Source organism: Sceloporus occidentalis, unplaced genomic scaffold (assembly GCF_023333645.1).
Source record: "Sceloporus occidentalis isolate IW3139 unplaced genomic scaffold, rSceOcc1.0.p SCAF_6, whole genome shotgun sequence".
In the NCBI taxonomy this organism is placed as follows: Eukaryota; Metazoa; Chordata; class Lepidosauria; order Squamata; family Phrynosomatidae; genus Sceloporus; species Sceloporus occidentalis.
In genome coordinates this window covers 70648234-70670335 of record NW_028316986.1, presented here as the reverse complement: position 1 = coordinate 70670335, position 22102 = coordinate 70648234, and the positions used below count along the sequence as shown (strand labels likewise).

At 43.7% G+C, this 22102-nt stretch overlaps 1 long non-coding RNA gene across 1 annotated transcript in view; it reads right to left on the bottom strand.

Moving 5' to 3' along the window:
• Positions 1-699: 699 nt before the first annotated feature.
• Positions 700-22102, bottom strand: part of LOC149310911 (uncharacterized) — a 38056-nt gene continuing 16653 nt past the window's right edge. The window contains exon 3 of the long non-coding RNA XR_016281738.1: positions 700-984. This is a non-coding gene — a long non-coding RNA (uncharacterized LOC149310911). The remainder of the gene's footprint in view (positions 985-22102) is intronic.

Here is a 22102-nt window from a genome sequence, read left to right as displayed (position 1 = left end):
ATATTCCAGACAGCCTACTATCTTCCTTCCTACAGTCCTGTTGAGGTGGCCTTGTCAGAGGGAGGTAACTACCTTAAGAAGCAGATGGGAGGAGCAGGGAGAGCAGCTCATTTACCATTCCTTGTACTGGAAGGAAGGTGGGATATAAATAAATGGAATCATCATCATCATCATCATCATCATCATCATCATCATCATCATCATCATCTCTCTAGCTATTCCCATCTCTTGATCAATTGAGCAATGTCTTCCATAAGGCTTGTCCTATATCCACCCCACCCAAGTCTGGCCTGCTATATAGAGGTGTACTGAGGGATGCTGTCTTTTTCCCAATGTTGCAGTAAGATGCAACTGCAATGCCTGTTGGTTTTTGTACTATGAGGTGGCAAATCTTGGCTTTTGTCTTGTGCAACAAAAAGTCTTGCAACACTCACTGATTTCTTTCTTGTGGCACTCATGGGAAGCAGGACTTTAGTTGTCCCTAGCTATCATACTTGGTGAAGTCACTCCATTTTCTATGGGGATAAAAAAGAAGCTGCCACCAGGGTGAGAGGGTAGGATTGACATGGCAATCAGAAAAAATATTGTATTACTTTAAGTGACATAGCTTCATCTGAAGGAATCCTGGAATTAGTTGTTCAGAATATTGTACTATATCTATCTAGCAGAAAAATGTAAGTACCTCACCAAACTACAAAGCCCAGGATTCCTTTAGATCGAGCAATGACAATTAAAACAATATAATTGTGTAGTGCACAACAAAACCGATAGTGAAGGGTATAATGCAGACTTCAGATTAACATCAGCAAAGTATATTGGAGGGCATCAGTGTCAAGGGTGTCTCCTCTGTTGCCTTCTTCACCCAGACATTTCTCACTGTCTCCATTCCTTCCTTAAAGCAGAGGCTGTTCTAATCCAAGAAATGATGCAACAGCTGGAGTAATCTCTCTCTGTCATCACCAAAGCTCTTATTTCTTTAGCTTTCTGCTGGGATTTCAAAAAGGAGAGAAGAAAAGAAAAGACAGATGTTACTAAAGCTAGAAGTGTTAAGTGTTGTGAATGACTGTAAAGGTTGCTGAGAAGGAAAATGATTTTCAAAATTAAATGTGCTTTTTCCTTCTCTTCCCCCCCTCCCCCGCCCTTTCTCTAGGACCAGCCAAGATGTTTTGCAGCAAGTAGCACTCCACCCCATATCCTAGTCAAAGTGTGTATAGTGTTCAAGGCCACCCAAGTCACTTTGGTACCTGAGGCAGAATATCTCACAAGTGTCTTTCCCCCCTTCTCCAGTAGTTAAATATATGTGTGTGTGTGTGTGTGTGTGTGTGTGTGTGTGAAAATAAGAAAATGGCTGCTTTCTCACAAAATCCAAAGTGTATTCTCTACAGTGGCTGCCTTACTCTGCCAAATGTTTTTGGGCTGTGTCTTCACTGAAAACCCTGCACTCATGTTTGTACAAGAGACATTGCAATAGATTAAAGCCCATATGGTGTAGTAGTTTGAGCACAGGACTATAGAGTTTATCAAATGGGAGGAATTTCTCTTAAATTCGAATGAAAAGAAAGTGAGGCCAGAATGCCCCACTTAAAGTCACTAGTTTCGCGCAATTACGTGAATACACATTGCATTCGAACTGGCTCCCCATTGCCTGAAAATAGCATGCCATTGCCCGAATTTTCATGTGGCAGTCTATCACGCAATAAAGTGAAACCACATGATTGCATTCAGACTGACTTCCCATTGCCCAAAATTGCGTGTAATGGGTTATCACACAATAACCTTAAACCCCATGATTGCGTTCAGATTGCCATCGGATTATACTTCCAATTGCCCTTGTCTGATAAACTCCTATGACTCTGGAGACCAGAGTTCAATTCCTCGCTCAGCCATTGAAACCCACTGGATGATCTTGGACAAGTCACTCTCTCTAAACCTCAAGGGAAGGCAATGGCAAACCCCCTCTGAACAAACTGTGCCAAGAAAACCCCATGATAGGTTCTCCTTAGGGTTCCCATAAGTTGGAAGCAACATGGACGCAAACAAAATCCCCAACAAAGGACACACACTTTTCCCCTTAGAGGTGTACTGTATTCTTCCAGCTGCAGCTGCCTGAATAGACATCATAATCTTTCCTAGTCCTAGAGCCACTCCCATCAGTTGGGGAGGTAGGCAGTGAGTCAGCCAGCATTCATGTGCATTTTAGTTACTAGATATAGTGACTTGATTCAGACATCATTATCCCGGTTCAGACATCAAGATCCCAGGAACAAGCTGTGTGCCAGCACACTCCCTGTTCATTTCTCTCCTTTCTTCATTTGCATGGCTTGTGCAAGTATTTCCCAGGCTATATCCACAATGCACAGTTACAGCAGTTTGTTACCACTTTAATTGTCTTGCCGTGCTCTATGAAATTCTAGATATGGACTTAGCATTTTCTTCTAGAGAACTACAGTCTGCTTTTGTGAACTAGAACATTAGAGCTCTCTAGCCAGACAATTCAAAGTAATTCATGAAACTATGAATCCCAGGATTCCATGACATGGATTCATGGCTGTCAACATGGCATCAAAACACTGTAGTAGCATAGATACATCCCTGGTGTGTGTGTGTGTGTGTGTGTGTGTGTTTAAGGAGTAACAACTTTTTTTGTAGGCTATCCAGTTTGTGTTTCATTTGCAATGCTATGGAGAAATGAGGATCTTGTTAAAAATAATGGCTATGGAATAAAGTTGACTCTGCTGGTAGGCAGGAAAATCAGCATGCTGTAATGATCTGAGTGCTGAACTACAGCTCTGGAGACCAGAGTTCAAATCCCCACTCAGCCATGGAAACCCATTGGGTGGCCTTGGGCAAGTCACACTCTCTTAGCCTGAGAGGAAGGTAAAGGCAACCCCCCCCCTCCAAACAAATCTTGCTAAGAATACCCCAGGATAAGTTCTCCTTAGGGTGACCATAAACCAGAAATGACTCAAAGACACACAATAAGAAGAGGTTTTAGGAAGCTGCCCCATGCAGCAGATACAGGGTACTTGTAAGCTATGGTATGAGCAAAGGAAAGTGGCTCATCCCACAGTCAAAGGGTAGGCCATCAGTGGCTGGGGAAAGGGAAGGATCTGGAGAGAGCCATGTAGGTAGAGTTCTCATATTCCAGCCTTTCAAATTTAGGGCCCATTCACACTACAAAAAAAAATCGGTTTTCAAACCGATTCAATCACGTGAAGTTCATACTCACCCCGAATCTCACACAAGCGAATCCGGGGCTTGCACACCCGTTCCGTGGTAAATGGCCCCTAGCGCGGTGTTTTTGAAATCGGCGCAAATACCGTTTCTTTTGGAAAACCCCGGGTCCTGGGAATGAGAACTTGGCCTCGATCACGATCGAGGCAAATTGAGGGAGGGATTTAGGTCAGAGGGTGGGCAAAGGGCAAGGCATTTCCTCCCCTCATCGGAGGGGAGGGGGAGGAGGAAAGAGCCCTGGGAAGAAGAGAGCAAGGGAAGGCATTCTTTAGGAGCCTCTTTTCCTGCATCCCCTGCCCAAAGCCCTCTGTCGCTGGGCATTCCTTCCCTTGCAGGAGGAAAAAATTCAGGTCACGAACGGAGCTCATGTCAGGCAACCCCCCCCCCCCCCTTTTCAAATTCAAACAAATTTTTTTGAGCAAATATGCGCATTGAATACATTATGTTTGTATTCCAGAGGCAGATGGAGCTGGGCTTGCACTTTATATCCTTGGATCTCCTTGCCTTCTGCAGAGGGGGAAGCTACAAATGTTGCAAACAATCAATGTTACATTTTTAACAATTTTTTTGGAGCAAATATGCGCATTGAATACATTATGTTTGTATTCCAGAGGCAGATGGAGCTGGGCTTGCACTTTATATCCTTGGATCTCCTTGCCTTCTGCAGAGGGGGAAGCTACAAATGTTGCAAACAATCAATGTTACATTTTTAACAATTTTTTTGGAGCAAATATGCGCATGGTTTGTCTTCTTGAGCAGATACAGCAAGGGAAGCAAAGGGAAAGCTAATGTTGCTTTTAAAAGCATTAAAAAAATGCATGGCAATCCCATCCTTTGCCTGGGACAGGGGCAGATCTGACCCAAAAGCCCACAGGTTTATAAAAAAAGAGAGAGAGAGAGAGGCATCTCTCTCCCTGCTTCAGCCGCTGAAACCCCTGTGCCTGGCTCTTTAAAAAGGGAGGACACTTTCCCCGATGCCCTGCAAATGTCACCATGACGATAGCTTAATTGGCAGCAGCCACCTCGCCAGCAGACATAGAATGCATTCGATTTCTAATTTGCAGGTCAAAATGCATTCGATTTCAAATTTGTAGTGGGCACTTGCTAACGGAGCGATTCGGGGGAGGGGCATCCGGATCAGCCCAGTTCCTTCCAGGTCTTTTAGACCAGTATGAATGGGGCCCTAGGTATCTAAAGTGTGCATTCTGCAAATTACATTCTATTTAGCATATTAATAGTTTTTTCTAACACCATAATACTATTTTATTAACAACCATTCTTCTGAGAAAACAAAGAAAATTTATCTTGTGACCTTGGACCATCATTACTTTTCAGCAAATAATCTTTAAAACATTGTTATCTCAGAAGATGAGAATGGCAACCCCCCTCCCGCATGAAGAAACCTGCTCAGAAAACCCCATGACAGGGTTGCTTAGGGTTGTCATAACAGGAAGCTTGGAATCTGAGCCAGGTACTGGGCACTCAAAAGGCACTGGGAGTCATTCATAGAAACCTTGTGAAACCTGGACAGGTAGATGGTATAACACTATGGATGGGGCATATGGTCTGCTTTGTATCCCCTAAACTAGCCTTCCACACAGTTGTAGTGGAAGAGAGTGAACCATAATACCAGTGCTGCAATAATATCCAGCTGTTAGTTGATCCAGCTTTAGAGCGTGAAATGGGAGTGGCGCTGTTTTCTCCTGTGCTCCAAGCAACATGATGTCTTGAGTTGGCATTTCTGCTTTATGACTACCTAACATGAAAATGAAATATCAGAAGTGCAGTAGAAAGTGCAGTGCTAGAAACACAACAGAGAGGGTGTCCTCCACAAAAAGTTATGGGTTTAATATTAAGGTACTTTGAAAGCCATGTGATGAACAATTCCTCTGGCCAATTTTCAGTAAGGTTGTTGGCAAAATAGAAGTCTCTGCCAGCATGAGTAAACTAAACTGAGAACAAAGGCTCATCCTTCTTTCCCTGATAGGCAAGGGCAGTTGACTTGCCGTGGGATGAGTCCAGGTGACATCTGACTGCGCTTCTGCATCTGAGGAATAGGTAGCAGCCTTTGCTTCAATCCCACCCTACTTTAACAAGGGCAAGCCTGTTTCTTCTTCCATGTGTGCACAACGGCAGCTGGATGGTGCCTGGGAACATCCCTGAAGTTGACTACTGTTCAGGAGGAGGGAAGAAATGCCTTGGAAGCCTCCCGGTGGCCTTGTGAGCTTGACAGAAAGGCATTACACATGGAGATGTTGGATATTTCTTTTTGCAATGCTTAAAACAATACATACGCTGGAAAAATGGTGGGGGTGGGGTGGGGGGGTGGGGGTGGATACCAGAGCAAGCCTCTAACAGGATTGTGAGTTTTGTTTGTCCCTGCTGTAATTTTTATTTGACTCATGATGACTCTATAAATGAGAGTTCTCCATGAGCCTGGCCCAGCACTTTCTCTTGCTTTCTTTTGAATTTTCTTATCCTATGGATTTCAAAGTAAAAGACATTTGGGAATTGTTTACCAGTCCCTCCTTCTGCACAATATATCAAGAATTAGCTAAAGGGCCACTGCCTTTGTCTCTGAAGAAATCGTCCATCAGTGTTATACCCTACTCTTGTTTGGCATATTTAGTCTGGCTCCGTAGTAAAAATCTGTCTGATTTCGAAGGCCCTATCAGCAGAAATGCTACTGTTAGTACAGTCTCTTGCCTCCTGGGAGCATGTATTCTCACCATCACAGAAAGACAGTAGCAAGGGGTGGGGTGGGGTGCAATGGGGCGGCAGTGGTGTCTGTCCTTGTACTCAGAGCAGATTTGTGACACATACCAAATACCCATCTTCTGAGCAACTTTTGAAGACTTTTGGCTTGGAAACATATGTGTTTGGATCACACCTCCCAGAATTCTACTGCTAGATGGACTGGGGGATACTGACAGCTGTAGTCTAAAAAATCACCCTTTCTCAAGCTCTGTTCACTGGGTACAGACTAGAATAGACTGTGTAATGACATAAATGTTCCTGTTTTGCCCTCCAGCACATCATAAAAAGAAATGTCATAGCAGCAGACAAACAGTGAGCTTATGATCCTACATTCCAAAGTGAAGGAAATTCCAAACATTGCCTTCAGGGCAACTGGCCGCATAAGTAACAAACAATTGAACATACAAGAGAAAGGAAATTCTGAAAAGATGTGTCAGATATTAGATAAGAGAGCATTTCTAAGTGATCGTCTTTTTTATTAGGGTCAAAATAGCGTCATTGGGTTAGATTATCTCAGTAGAATATATTTTTCAACAGACCAACTCATCTTTAATGTGAGCTCAAATTTAAACTGCATTTTAGTCTTCATTTGTGTTCAGGTTGTTTGTACTATATTTTTAATGTCCAGAAAATGCTTCCCAGCATTTCTTCTATTTTGTGGTTACACATGAGGTACACTGCTACTATTCACATATTTTAAAATTGAAATGGAGGGAATAGATAATTATTTTCTAAAAGTCAGTGAAACTACTGGTGAACAAGGATTTGAAACCATCTGGTACTTTCGAAAAAGAGGGTTCACATCACAATGCTCCAGATTTTTAGAAATCTATCTACAATTGAGTGTCACATCTCTTTTAGCTTGTCTACTGCCTTGCTTTCTGATACAGGTCCAAGAGATACCTGAAAACTGGATGAGGATACTTTTCATCTCTGAAAGAATCCTATGAATGAGCCACTGCATACCAATTTCATAGGGAAACAGTACTACTTTTCCATATCTAGGAAGGCATCAGCATTTTTGTGACATTAGCAGCCATTAGGCCTGTCTCCACTTGCATCTCAGATATGTTTGCCTGTTTAGCAAACAAAACACCTCAGGCTAACAAAAGGATCAAAGGATGGTTCAGCTGATATGTCTGAAAAGAAAGAGGACCAAATGAATGAGGGCTTACAGCTGCTAACAATAGCAGAAATGCTGTTTGGAAATATTGTAAGTGGCAGTTCAATACTTGAGAGAAAAGATGTGCGTGCACTCAAGTTTACGTATGACCAAACCCAGCTTGGCCATAGGCAAGTCACATGCTCTTAGCCTCAGGGGAAGGCAATGACAAACCTCCTCTGAACAAATTTTACCATGAAAAACCCATATAGGTTTGCCTTAGGGTTACCATAAATCAGAAATGACTTGAAGACACACAACAACAACAAACCCAGACTGGGTTCATTATTTCTTCATCCACACTGTAAAGACAATCCATTTTGACACCATGACTCAGTGCTAAGGAATTCTGGGACTTGGAGTTTGTTGTGGCACCAGAGCTCTCTGACAGAGAAGGCTAAATGTTTCATAAAACTGCAGTTCTCAGAATTCCATAGCATTGAGCCATGGCAGTGAGAATGGTGCCAATCTGGATTATTTCTGTAGTGCAGATGCAGCCTATGTTCACTCACCTCTTGACTAGTCCACAACTGCATATGCAAACACAGGTGTAAGCATCTGGAAGGGTTCAAGCTGGGAAAGGATAGACTAGAGTTCATTTACTGACATCTTTTCTGAGTTCTACAATTCCATCTGTTTTTATGAGGTTGAAATATAGATTTTTATACAGTCACAACAGTTTGTTAGGATAATGTGATTCCTTAGAAAGGGATTTCAAGGTGAAAAGGTATGCCCCCCAAAGAAAGCCAAATGATCAAATGGGAAAGGAAGGTGATGGTATGACTTTAGGAAATAAGTAATAAACATTAAAAGATAGGCCATTAAAAAAGGCCACTGATGCAAAGATGAGTAGAGTCCATTTACACCCAGTTAAATGTACTGTGTCCAATGCAAAAATGACCTTGAAACAAGCATGAGATCAAATGTAAGTACAAGTGAAGGATTTCCAGTTTTGTTCAAACCGGCACAACTATCCTGTGCCTGATAAATTTCAGACTCTTCAAAAGCTTAGTTGCTGAGTTCAGAACAGAGTGTACAAATTCATTACATTTACGGAGAAAAAAATCTTAACAAACAATATTCTTTTGAGGAGTGAACTGGAGTTTCAATTATTTGGGTTTTTGGCTGCTTTGTGCAATGGTATCAGCTTGGAAACCTTCAGAACGTACCCTCAGATTTCAGAAGAGGAGCAATTTCACATGAAGCTTTTGTGGTGGCACCACTTGCCTAGGCAGGTGGTTTCACATGCAGCCTTCACAAATGTCATTCTGCTCTGCTCATTTGCAGGCTGCAATTAAGTCGGTTCTGTTGCATCGCTTACTCATTTCAATGAGAAAAAAAGTGGATTTTCTCTTTAAACTTGTTATGAGTTAATGATGCAGAGAAAATATAGCACCTTTGATGTGCTTTGGGAAGGTACCTGTAATGTGATTTGCTGCTTTTGAGAGGCTTGGGCCTTTTGGCCACACCCCCTTGGTTTTTACTGGGGAAAGGAAAGGGGAGCAGCAGCAAAAGCAAGCAGTCTTGTGTTTGTTTTAAAATAAGGGTCCTTTTTATGCTGCCAAATGGAGCCCTATAAATCTAGTTTAACAACCATGACAGCATACTATGGAATCCTGGAGTTTGTAGTTCGATGAGACTGTAGCGTGCTTTGGATCAAAAAAAATATCTGCCTCTGAATTGTAAATCCCAAGATTCCATAGGATGTTTCCATGGTAGTTCAAGTGGAATCATAGTGCTTTTCCTTTCTTGGACGTCTTTAAACAGAGGCTGGATAGCCATCTGTCAGGGATGCTTTGATTGTGATTTCCTGCATGGCAGGGGGTTGGACTGGATGGCTCTTGTGGTCTCTTCCAACTCCATGATTCTATGATTCTAGGAGAAAGAGCTGTCATTCCCTCCTCACCACTTCTGTCCTGCCTCACTAATGTGAACAGAACATACAGACAATATCCACACCAGAACAACAGACCTATGTCAAATGTCCATTGCAATTCAAATTGTGGATTATACTGAATGACTTAGGGGCTGAGCAAACTAGCCATTAAGGGGTGTAGTCGGGATGTGGTGTCCATATGATGCACACCATGACTCCGCCCCCCTAGCAGTTTGACTCTGCATGCCACTCCACATGGTGTGTGGTATAACGGCACTCCTCTGGTGCTATGTCCACATGACACAGTGCCAAAGGAGCACCTTACAGCTGTGGTACCGTGGCTATCACGCTCTTTCCAGGGGCAAAAAAGAGCTGCTATTTGTGGCTCCTTTTTGCAACCTGGAAAGGCCAGATCAGGGCCATGGCGAGCTGTTGCCATGGCCCTGATCCTGTGCAGCTGGAGGTGGCTACAGTCCTTCCCTTAGGAGCGGTCTGCACAACCTGTTAATGCTAGAAGCCCTTCATCTGAAAAAAGCCCAAGGGCACTCTCCTCAAGAACAGAAGTGCTGAGCTGTGACTCCTTTGCATAAGACTTGTGATGCTGTTATTTGTGGTGTTATCATTCTGCATCCTTACACATAAGGGCTCCTCTGTCTGAACTGCCTGAATTCTTTGTCAATAAAGGAAGGAAGAAACTGAACTTTTTAATCAAAAGAAATATGAAATGTTGTCATGAAAGGAATGGAAAGAAATGTTACACTCATAGGTGCATTCCAGTCCAAGCCAAGACATTGTGGTGCCAAAGGCAAAGGTAACTAGATGCCTCCCCCCCAATTCTGGTACACAACCTGACCAGACTACCAGCTGAATCATCCAGCACAGGAATCATATTTCAGCTTTACAATTTTAACAAGTACAATACTATACAGATACAGTTTCATTTCTCATAAATAGTAATCTTAGGTGCTTTACAGAGCGCCCAAAAAGGGCACTCTGCCGGTGCCCGTGATTGCTGCGGCAGGGAACCGCAGTAGACAAACTGTGCAATTCCCCAGCGCAGCAAAAAGAAGCCGCAAAAAGCACCAATGGTGCACTTGCGGCATCATTTCCACGCCGCGACGTGCGGATGCTAAGCGTCTGCTACATCAAAATGGCGGCACCCATGTAGAATGGGCACCATCATTTTGTATGTGCTCGGCACATACTAGGGCTAGGGCATCCGGAAAGGACACCCTTTCATAACCCTAGTATGTGCCGATCACATACTATTGGCGCATCTGGAATGCGCCTTAGTTATTTTTTTAAATCAATGGCCAGAACTCTGTTGGGCAGTTTTGAATATATAATCTACAGTTATGCATTCATAACTGCTGATCCCTATGCAGCCCCTAGTTTAAGAACTTCACAGGGACTGTGACAGTCCTCCAAAACCCACTTACCAGTAAGCAGATGCTGAGATCAATTGGGATCCATTCCTCTATCAATTGAGAAGTAGGTGCCTGACATTTCCAGCCCCCCAGATGTGAGAGATCTCCAGTGCAAGGGGGATTTAGAACAGGGGTCCCTTTTCTGTTTGTTGAGCCAGAGATTGCTCGTGTGAGTGGGTGGAAACTCCAGGCAACTGCTTCTCAATTGACAGGGGGGTGGACCCTCATAGTTCCCAGCAGCTGCTTACTGTTAAGTGGGTTTGGGGGGGATATCTGGCCAGAATCCACTACGTGACACATAATTATGATGCTACTAAGTGAAAAGAGGTCATCTAGGATTTTACCGTTAAATGTTTTTAATTCAGCAGTAGAAGGCAAAGCATGCCTTCTACTTCTGATGGTAGCAATTGAAGCATATGATATTCTCCCTCTACCAATCAGTGAATCTATGCCACTGTAACCATAAAAGTAACTAAGGCCCGGTGCAGACCGCCCAAAAAGGGCTGTCTGCTGGCGCCCTGGTATTTTAAGCTGAAAGTCACCAAGGGCTAAATTAGCAAACAATGTACCAGCAGATACAACCATCAATAAGTGTATTCTATAGATTTGTGGATGGCTTGCTTATCTTGGAGAGACTTGGTAGATGGTAACTAGCCAGAAAAATGTGATTACCACATCCTTCATGCCAGGGGAGGAAAAACCCCTGTGCAAATGGCAAAGACCAGTGCCATTAACTTTTTAATTTTGTAATATGGAACATATAAATGTAAATATTTATTATTATTTTTCTTTGCATATTGAAAATGGAATTGTAATATTTTCACAGTATAAGAAATATAGCTTTAGCCTTTTCTCTTTTTAAATGTAAAGATTGTTTTTCTTTATGTTTTGAAGAACAGTCATTTTCATAATGACTTTTCCTTCATGTTGGCATTTTATACCTGAGATTTTAATGAACTTTACTTCACTTGCCTAATAGATGAGAACAGAAAGGTTGAGAGGTTAGAAAGGGCTGCATTTTGGCATATTTCTATCTGCTAATTCTTTGAACATTTGCACTTTGCTAGCCTTGTGCAGAAGAATATTCATGTGATCACAACTAGTATGGATTTTCTTCCCCCACAAAGCCAATTAGTCAATAAAAACCATGGCGACCATTGCAACATGATGCAGCTTCCATTACCTACAAAGGCTTTATTTGAAGGGGGATCTATTTATTTATTCATGTGAGTGTGTGTGTACCTCTCTCTCTCTCTCTCTCTTTATTTCATCTTCATCTCTATTCCACTCTATCTATATTTCCTAGCACCAAGGATAATTCTTCCTTTCTGTTGTACAGTGCAGTGTTGTGGTTTGAGCATTAGACTAGGATTCTGGAGACCAGAGTTTGAATTCCTGCTCACCCATGGAAACTGACTCTCTCAGCCTCAGTCACACTCTCTCAGCCTCAGAGGAAAGTAAAGGCAACTCCCCTCTGAACAAATCTTGCCAAGAAAACTCTGTGATAGCTTCACCTTAGGGTCACCATAAGTCAGACATTATTTGAAGGCACACAGCAGTGCAGTTATGAAGCTGTCTACTTGATGATCCCACACAACATGCTGACAACTAGTATTTGGTTCAAATTATTTTGAAATAAATGGAAGGACTGGCACACCATTTTGTGCATACATGCAAAGCAGCTGTCTTTGAATGAACTTTTAGAGGATTCCATACTGCCATGTACTGTATTGTAACCTTTGATAGCTCTTGTTGTTTGTTGTTGTCTGCCTTCAAGTACAGGCTGAGTATCCCATATCCAGAATTCTGAAATCTGAAATACTCCAAAATTGATCACATGGGTGGCTGAGATAGTGATAGCTTTGCTTTCTGATGGTTCATTGTACAAAAATAATAATAATAAATAAATCATGAACAAAAGTATTAAAATATTAAGTATAAAATGACTATCAGGCTATGTGTATAAGGTGTATACAAAAAAATAGATGAATTTCATGTTTAGACTTGGGGGGTCTCATCTCCACAATATCTGATTACATACTTGCAAATATTCCAAAATCCAAAACACTTCTTGTTCCAAGCATTTCTGAGACTCAACCTGTACTAAATGGATTCATTCTTTAGATGTTCTCCTTTTTACGCTGGGGGACACAACTCCCAGTAGAGAGCATAAACAGAAACAAAAACAAAAGGAATCAAAGTATTATCTGGAAACATAGTTGTTAAAGGGATACTCAACCTGTATTTTCTGATTCATGATGACCCTAATCAACCATTTTGGGGAGCAAAATTTGTTCAGAGGAGGTTTGCCCTTGCCTTCCTCTGAAGCTCAGAGAATGTGAGCTGTCCATGGTTCACCAATGAATTTCCACGGCCAAGCAGAGATTTGAGTCCTGGTTTCCAGAATCATAGTCTATGGAGCTTATCGCATGGACAAAAATCCTAACTGCACCCCAGTGGGATGCAGCTTGGTTGCAGGATGCATGTGGGATTTATTGCATGTAATTTGCTACTGTTTCCTCTGGGCAAGTGCAGCCTGGCTGCATTCTGGGTCCCAGGCATGGGTTGGAGACCGCATTTCAAGGCAAGGAGCTTTCCGACTATGCAGCTTATCACATGGACAAAAAACCTGACTGCATCCCAATGGGATGCAGGCAGGAATTAATGCATGTAATTCGCCACCCACCCTGTAGGGCGAGTGCAGCCTGGCTGCATCTCTGGTTCCAGGCATGCTTCGGAGGTCACTTTTCTTTTTTTCTTTTTTTTAATATTAGTAAAAAATACAAATAATTCATTCTAAATTGTTCTTATATAACCATACATATTGTCAATCCTTCCTTGTATCCCTCCCTGTCCCCTTTATACATATTTACATACAGAATTAACAGAAATCATGCTTATAGCAATGTCCATTATTCCTCTTCTATTTTCATCCCATTTCCCACATCTCACTCTTTCCTGTCGAGCTTATATCTACCATCAGGCACTATATATTACTATAACTTAATAAATCCACCATTCTCTTTATGCTTACATTTCACCAAAATAGAAATATAGAAAATATATATAGCTCTCGTATCTACCTCCGTCTCATTTATATAAACAGCTTAACATAAGTTAAAGAGCGGGTATGAATAATTTTTATTTCCATGAACTACATTTCCATCTTTCTGAACAGTATCTTATCAGTGGATCCCATAATTGTTCTTGATTTGTATCGTTACCTCTAATGTAGGTTGTTAGTTTGTCTATCTCAATGACATCTAGAGCCTTGGTTAGCCAGGAATCTATCTCAGGTGCATTTTCCCCCTTCCAGTTCTTAGCAATTGTTATTCTAGCCATTGTTAATAAGTATAATATTGGCTTCAGAAATTTCCTATCTGTTTATTCATCTAACATATTTAGTAGGCATGATTCTGGTTCAAATTTTATTTTGATTTTATATATATCTTCAATAATCTTGTGTACCTCTTTCCAATATCCTCTTATCTTTGTACATGTCCACCATATATGATAGTATGAACCAATTTGTTTTTGGCATCTCCAGCATTTACCCTCTCCTTTCTTATATATTTTAGCTAATCTGGAAGGGGGGAGATGCCACCTGTATAGCATTTTTATGATGTTTTCTTTCATATTAATACAAAGTGTGAACTTTAGTTCTTTCCCCCAGGCTCTCTCCCATTTTTCCAACAGTATGTTATGTCCCACATTTTTGGCCCTTTCCAACATATTTGTTTTGATTATTTCAGTTTCCAACTGTAATCTAAGACAGTATTTATAGCGTTTCGAAATTGTTCCTTTGTTTTTGCTCATCAATATATCATCCAATTCATTTTTGTCTGAAGTTAATTTCTTTTCCTTAATATCTCTTGAATTGCATTATTTTAGTTGATAGTAAGTAAACCAATTTAATCTAACCCCTTCATCATATAATTCCTCTTGGATTTTCATTTCATTTCAGTTTCCCCCACTCTGTTTTCAAAATCTCCTGATACCCCAGCCAGCCCTTTGATTCGATTTTACCTCTCTTTAGGAAGGCCTCATGAGGGGAAACCCAAACTGGCATTTTGTATATATCTTATCCTTGTATTTTTCTCAAACCTTTAACAATGCATGTCTGATAATATGATCTTTGAACTGTTTATTCTGTTCCACCTTCCCATACCAAAGTTATGCGTGCCACCCAAAGATTACATTAAATCCTTCCAAATTTAACAAATGTTCATCCTTCAACTGGACCCAATCCCTTAACCAATCTATACAGCAGGAATGATAGTAAATTTGTAAATTGGGCAATGCCAGACCACCTCTTTCTTTTGCATCTATCATCGAATTCCACTTAATTCTTCCTTTCTGACCTGCCCATATAAATTTTGTTAAGTCCCGCGTCCAGCTTTTGAACACCGTCTCATTTAATATTATAGGGAGGTATTGAAACAGGAACAACATTTTTGTTGGAGGTCGCTTTTCAAAGCCGGGAATTTTCCAACTTTGAAAAGCGGTCTCCAAAGTGCATCTGGGACCCGGGATGCAGCCAGGCTGCACTCACCCAATGGAATTGGCAGCAAATTACATGGGGTGCAGTCGGTTATTTTGTCCATATGATAAGCTCCTTTGAAAACCAGCCTCCACAGTGTACTGGGATGTAGCCGGGATACAATCGCCCAGTGGAATCGGCAGTGAATTATGTGTGATAATTCCTGCCTGCATCCTGCAATCTGGCTGCATCCCATTGGGGTGCAATCAGGTTTTTTGTCCATTCAATAAGTTCCCAACATTCACATCACTATACCGTGCTGGATCATAAAATCACGAAGTTGTAAAGAATTAACAGTGCAAGCCCATCCACATTAACTAAGAAGTAAATCTTCAGTGTCTAAAGTGAGGGTGAGAAAGGTCCAATTATTGTGAAAATGGCTAAAATGATTCCTAGGCATAAACATAAATTTGGTGGGACCACATAGAACTTTGTCATTTTTGCAGTGCAAACGCTGGGGTCAAGTGAGCAACTGGTTCTGATCTGTTTGCTCCCTACATAAAGTAAGACTACATCTGATTTCTCCACCTATGGGCCTGAAGCCTATTGTTAGTTCCAACTAGAATCAAACCTGCAGAATAAAGCTAATTGGATGATGCCTTTCTACAACAGATGGCCATACACTCAGAAAGGAGAGATGTAGTAGTGATGGGTTACTTCAACTATCCTGATATTTGCTGGAATTCAAACTCGGCCAAATCCTCAAGGTCTAGCAAATTCCTCACTTGCCTGGAAGACTATTTCATGGTCCAAAAAGGTGGAAGAGGCAACAAGTGGGTCACCTATTTTAGATCTGATACTACCCAACAAGGATGACTTGGTTTATGGAGTGCAAGTGGTGGGATCATTAGGTGGAAGTGACCATGTTCTCCTGGAGTTTGTTATACAATGGAAAGGAGAAGCCAGGCATAGTCAGACACACATTCTAGACTTTAGGAGAACTGATTTCAGTAAACTTAGAGAAATACTGGGGGTGATCCCATGGTCAGGAATACTATAAGAGAAGGGCATTCAGGATGGATGAGAGTTTCTCAAAAGGGAGATACTGAAGGCACAATTTAAAACAGTTCCAGATAGAAAGAAAAACGGGAGGTGTCACAAGAAACCAGGATGGATGACTAAGGAACTTTCAACTGAGTGAAGTTTGAAACGGAACATGTATAAGAAATGGAAAAAGGGGGAAATCACGAAAAAGGAATTCAAAGAAATAGCGGGCATCTGTAGGAATAAAGTCAGAAAAGCAAAAGCACAGAATGAACTCAGGCTTGCTAGAGAGGTTAAGAACAACAAAAAGGGGTTTTTTGGATATGTCCTCAGCAAAAGGAAGAAGAAGGAAATGGTAGGGCCACTGCACGGAGACGATGGCAAAATGCTAACAGAAGACAGAGAAAAGGCAGAATTACTCAACACCTTCTTTGCTTCAGTCTTCTTAGAAAAGGCAAAGGGTGCTCAACCTGAGGATAATCAGAATAGAGGAATTTCAGCACAAAATAAATAAAGAGAGAGTACAGGAATAACTGGTTAATCTAAATCAGGGGTAGGCAACCTTTTTGAGCCGGGGGCCGGGTTGCTGTCCCTCAGACAACTGGGGGGCCGAAGCCGGGGGGGTGGAGCTTCCACCCCCGGGGGAGGGGCCACGTGCTGGGGTGGAGCCTCCACCCTCCGGGGGTGGAGTTCCCACCCTGGGGCAGAGTTCCCACCTCTGGGGGTGGAGCTTCCACCCCCGGGGCGGAGCTTCCACCCCCAGGGGCCAGGACACCTCCTCTTTGCTGGCCCCTCAAGGGGCCCCAGACCCCGTCAGAGGCCGGGAAAGAGCCGGCGGGGACCGCCAGCGCTGGAGGCCTCCCCATCTTTGCCAGCCCCTGACGCCAGAGGCCCGCTGCCGCCGCAGGAGCCCTCCAGGAGGGCCCCAGCAATGGCAACTGGCCTCCCAGGGGCCCTCTGCCACCGTCGGAGCCCTCCTGGAGGGCCCCAGTGACGGCAACAGGCCTCCCAAGGGCCCGTTGCCACTGCCGGAGCCCTCCTGGAGAGCCCCTGCGACGGCAACTGGCCTCCCAGGGGCCCACTGCCGCCGTCGGAGCCCTCCTGGAGGCCCCAGCGAAGGCAACGGGCCTCCCAGGGGCCCGCAGCCGCCGTCGGAGCCCTCCTGGAGGACCCCAGCAAAGGCAACGGGCCTCTGGGAGGCCCACTGCAGTCGCAGGAGCCCTCCTGGAGGGCCCCAGCGACGGCAACTGGCCTCCCAGGGGTCCGCTGCCGCCGTTGGAGCCCTCCTGGAGGGCCCCAGCGACGGCAACTGGCCTCCCAGGGGCCCGCTGCCACCGTCGGAGCCCTCCTGGAGGGCCCCAGTGACGGCAACTGGCCTCCCAAGGGCCCGTTGCCACTGCCGGAGCCCTCCTGGAGGGCCCCAGCGAAGGCAACGGGCCTCTGGGAGGCCCGCTGCCTTTGCAGGAGCCCTCCTGGAGAGCCCCTGCGACGGCAACTGGCCTCCCAGGGGCCCACTCCCGCCGTCGGAGCCCTCCTGGAGGCCCCAGCGAAGGCAACGGGCCTCCCAGGGGCCCGCAGCCGCCGTCGGAGCCCTCCTGGAGGACCCCAGCAAAGGCAACGGGCCTCTGGGAGGCCCACTGCAGTCGCAGGAGCCCTCCTGGAGGGCCCCAGCGACGGCAACTGGCCTCCCAGGGGTCCGCTGCCGCCGTTGGAGCCCTCCTGGAGGGCCCCAGCGACGGCAACTGGCCTCCCAGGGGCCCGCTGCCACCGTCGGAGCCCTCCTGGAGGGCCCCAGTGACGGCAACTGGCCTCCCAGGGGCCCGCTGCCGCCCTCCTGGAGGACCCCAGCGAAGGCAACGGGCCTCCCAGAGGCCCGCTGCCGCCGTCAGAGCCATGGGCACCGCCATTTTGGGCAAAAAATGGCGGCGAAATCTCGCGCGACATCTGGGAAGATCGCGCGAGATTTCACCGCCATTTCCCCCCCCAAATGGCAGCGCCCATAGCGGGCAAAAGCCGCAACTGGTGGTGGCGGCGGCGGCGGCGGCAGCAGGAGGAGCCAGGGGCCGGCTTAAAGGCCTCCGCGGGCCGCATCTGGCCCACGGGCCGGAGGTTGCCGACCCCTGATCTAAATGAATATAAGTCTCCAGGACTAGATGAACTACATCCAAGGGTATTAAAAGAGCCGGCAAATGTAATATCAGAGCCATTGGCAATAATCTTTGAGAACTCCTGGAGAACAGGAGAAGTCCCAGCAGAATGGAGGAGGGCAAACGTTGTCCCCATCTTCAAAAAGGGGGAAAAAGAGGATCCAAACAATTATCGTCCAGTTAGTCTGACATCAATACCAGGAAAGATTCTAGAGCAGATCATTAAGCAGAAAGTCTGTGAACATTTAGAAGGCAATTCCATAATCACAAAGAGTCAACATGAGTTTCAGAGAAACAAGTCATGCCAGACAAATCTGATCTCTTTCTTTGATAAAATTACTAGCTTGGTAGATGAAGGGAATGCTGTGGATATAGTATATTGTGATTTCAGTAAGGCCTTTGACAACGTTTCCCATCACATTCTTGCAAACAAGCTTGTAAAATGTGGGCTAGATAAGGAAATTGTTATATGGATTTGTAATTGGTTGACTGGCCGAATCCAAAGGGTGCTCAACAATGGCACCTTTTCATCCTGGAAAGAAGTGTCCAGTGGGGTCCCACATAGCTCTGTCCTGGGGCCAGTGTTATTCAACATCTTTATCAATGACTTGGATGACAGAGTTGGGGGCATACTCATCAAATTTGCAGATGACACCAAATTAGGAGGAATAGCTAATATCCCAGAGGACAGGATCAAAATTCAAAATGACCTGAATAGACTAGAAAGCTGGGTTGACAAAATAAAATTCAACATGGAGAAATGTAATATACTGCACTTAGGGCGGAAAAATGAAATGCACAGATATAACATGGGGGACACCTGGCTGAACGAGACTACATGTGAAAGAGATCTAGGAGTCCAATTAGACCACAAGTTGAACATGAGTCCGCAGTGTGATGCAGCAGCTAAAAAGGCCAATGCAATTTTAGGCTACATCAATAAAAGTATAGTGTCTAGATCAAGGGACGTCATAGTGCCACTCTATTCTGCTCTGGTCAGGCCCTACCTGGAATATTGTGTCCAGTTCTGGGCACCACAATTCAAAAAGAACATTGAGAAACTGGAGCGTGTCCAAAGGTGGGCAACTAAAATGGTGAATGGTCTGGATACCATGTCCTATGAGGAAGTACTTAGGGAGCTAGGGATGTTTAGCCTGGAGAAGAAAAGGTTAAGAGGTGATATGATAGCCCTGTTTAAATATTTGAAGGGATGTCATATTGAGGAGGGAACAAGCTTGGTTTCTGCTGCAAGCTACAGGAAAAGAGATTCTAGCTCAACATTAGGAGGAATTTCCTCACAGTAAGGGCTGTTCGACAGTGGAACACACTCCCTCAGAGTGTGGTGGAATCTTCTCCTTTGGAGGTTTTTAAGCAGAGGCTGGATGGCCATCTGTCGGGGATGCTTTGATTGAGAGTTCCTCCCATGGCAGGGGGTTGGACTGGATGGCCCTTGTGGTCTTTTCCAACTCTTCGATTCTATGATTCCATGATTTTAAACATTCAAATTACATATAGGGAGTTGAGATCTCAGGGCCTAGTCCCTCTCCTCCAGTCCTTAAGACAAGGGGAAGGAATCCCTATATATATAGGGAAGGAATCCATATATATGAATGCTCTCACTTCATGTACCATTCTTTCTGTAACTGTTGCTGATGCTTATCATACTTATTATGCTGTTTCATGCTTCATGAAATCACCAGTGGCCTCCCAGGTCTCCGGTTTTAGCCTTGAAGTCTCAGTCTTGGACTAGAAACTCTACTTACTTAAGTGTCAGTTTACCAAGTTATCTTTGCTTCAGCGTGTCTGTTGTAATTGGTACTAAGATTTAGGCCACAGTGTCCTGAATATGGGGATTCAGCAACATATTCTCACATTAAGTAGGGTGTATCTGTACACATCTTCTCATAGCAAAGTTTCTACAAAAAGAAGAAACGTAGACAAAGATGTGGGGCTATGTTCACATTTGGACACTTTTTACTACATGGTGTGGCTTCCCAGATGTGGTTGTACTGCACCTGCCAGCAGCCCTATTAAGCAAACATAATGATGAGGACTGTTGGAAGCTGCAGTCCAACATCTGGAGGGCCACATAATTGCCACGTCTGCTTTATCATCAGATGCAATGTAACAGATGCAATGACATTTTGCAGTATCCAGTTTTGCTAGGTGCACTTGGCCTGAGCCTTGTGTCTAAACCAGCGCTTGAAACATTACTGGGAAGAAGGAATGTGCTGAGTTCCTTATTACCATCCCAGCCTGCCCCATGCTGGCAATGAGAGAGTAACTTGGTCCATTGTTACTAATTAAATCCACTGTGAATTTTCCCAGAAGACATTAAATGAAGATATTTTAACGATGAAATAAAGGCCAGTTGGCAGAGTGGGCAAACAAATAACACACAATCTTCCTATTCTCATTTCTTGAAGAAAGAACATCCAGGGGCTTTGTTAATTGGGGACTGGGGAACAGCCACAGTGGCAGCCATTATTGTTAAAAAGGAACAAGTTCCAGATAGCGCATGGCTTTGCAACCTGTTTCCTCCAAGCTCTAATCTGGATGATGTGGTTATAACAATGGTAGGGTAGGAGTGTTTTGCTCACTGAATATGCCAGTTGCCTACTTTCCTATGGAAGTTAGTTTCTGGCCTTTTAAAAATATGCCTTTTAAATCGAGGCTGGATTGATGTATGGGGATACCTTTGAAGAATTATTGGACACTTCAGAGAATTCAAAATAAGGCAGCAGTTATGTTGTTTATAGCATTTATTATGCTTTATATGCTATACCTGTCTCTATTTAGATGTTTTCTTTTAGCCTTGTCTTATAATACATTATGATTTTAAGCATAAATGTTTCAGAGTAGTGTACTGATCTTAAAATGTAGGGAAGGAATGCACATCTATATGCATCTTACTTGTCTTAAATAAAGGAGAAAATATATACAGAGTTATGTGCATTACTTTCTTAAAACACTTTTGCATTGACTTTCTAGTCAGTGGGGGGGAGGGTGTGATCTGCTCAGGGATTTAGTCCAAACTTTAAAGCAGTGTTTCTCATGCTTTGGTTCTCTAGATGTTTTGTACTTCAGCTCCTAGAAGCCCTACCCAGTTTAGTCAACAATTGGAAATTCTGGGAGCTGAAGTCCAAAATATCTGGGGAAGCAAAGTTTGGGAACTACCCAAACCACTGCTTTAAAGGAAGCATCCAAGGTGCTGAACTCTATATCCAAAATAATTTATTTAAAATTCAAACTTAAACCTGGAGCAAATTATGCTGTCCCACTGATATGGAAGCCATCATCCACCGCTGTTAAAACATCTTCCTAAAAGTTGCTCCCAGACAATTCAAATTCTGCAGCAAGAAAATCTGGACTCTGCAACCAAAATCCTGCAAAGTAAGCAAATGCCCATAATTTCCCCCCTTATTTTATTCTGCAACTTAGAAAGACATTGTGTAAAAAGCTACATTCAGGACCCCAAAATTCTACCCGAACTATTACTGAAAAGTTTTATTTAACAATCCTTCCATTCAACACCCAGTAGATGTTGCAAGCATATCTTTGGAGACTAAGGGCATGTCTACATGGGCCATTTAAACCAGTCTTCCCTACCCTCATGCTACTCTTTCTTTACGATACAGGGACAAAGATATGTATTGATAGTGGACTGTCTACACATGGGAAGGGCAGTTCCACAACAAACCCCAGGCCTTAATCTACTTTTTAAAAACTCACCATTTGCTCTGCATCTTCCCAGAAAATCTATAGCATGCTGGAGCAACATAAGGTGGCTGTTTAAAACACATTCGACTGTGCTGTTCACCACCACTGTGGGTGGTGTGAATCACTCCCTCTGAGGTCACAGCAAGGCACCCAGCCATGTGATCAATGCTAGGTGCTCTGTTTTTGACCTCAGAGGGGAGCTTCTCATGCTCACAATGGGCAGCACAGTGAGATGCACGTGTGATGCACAACGTG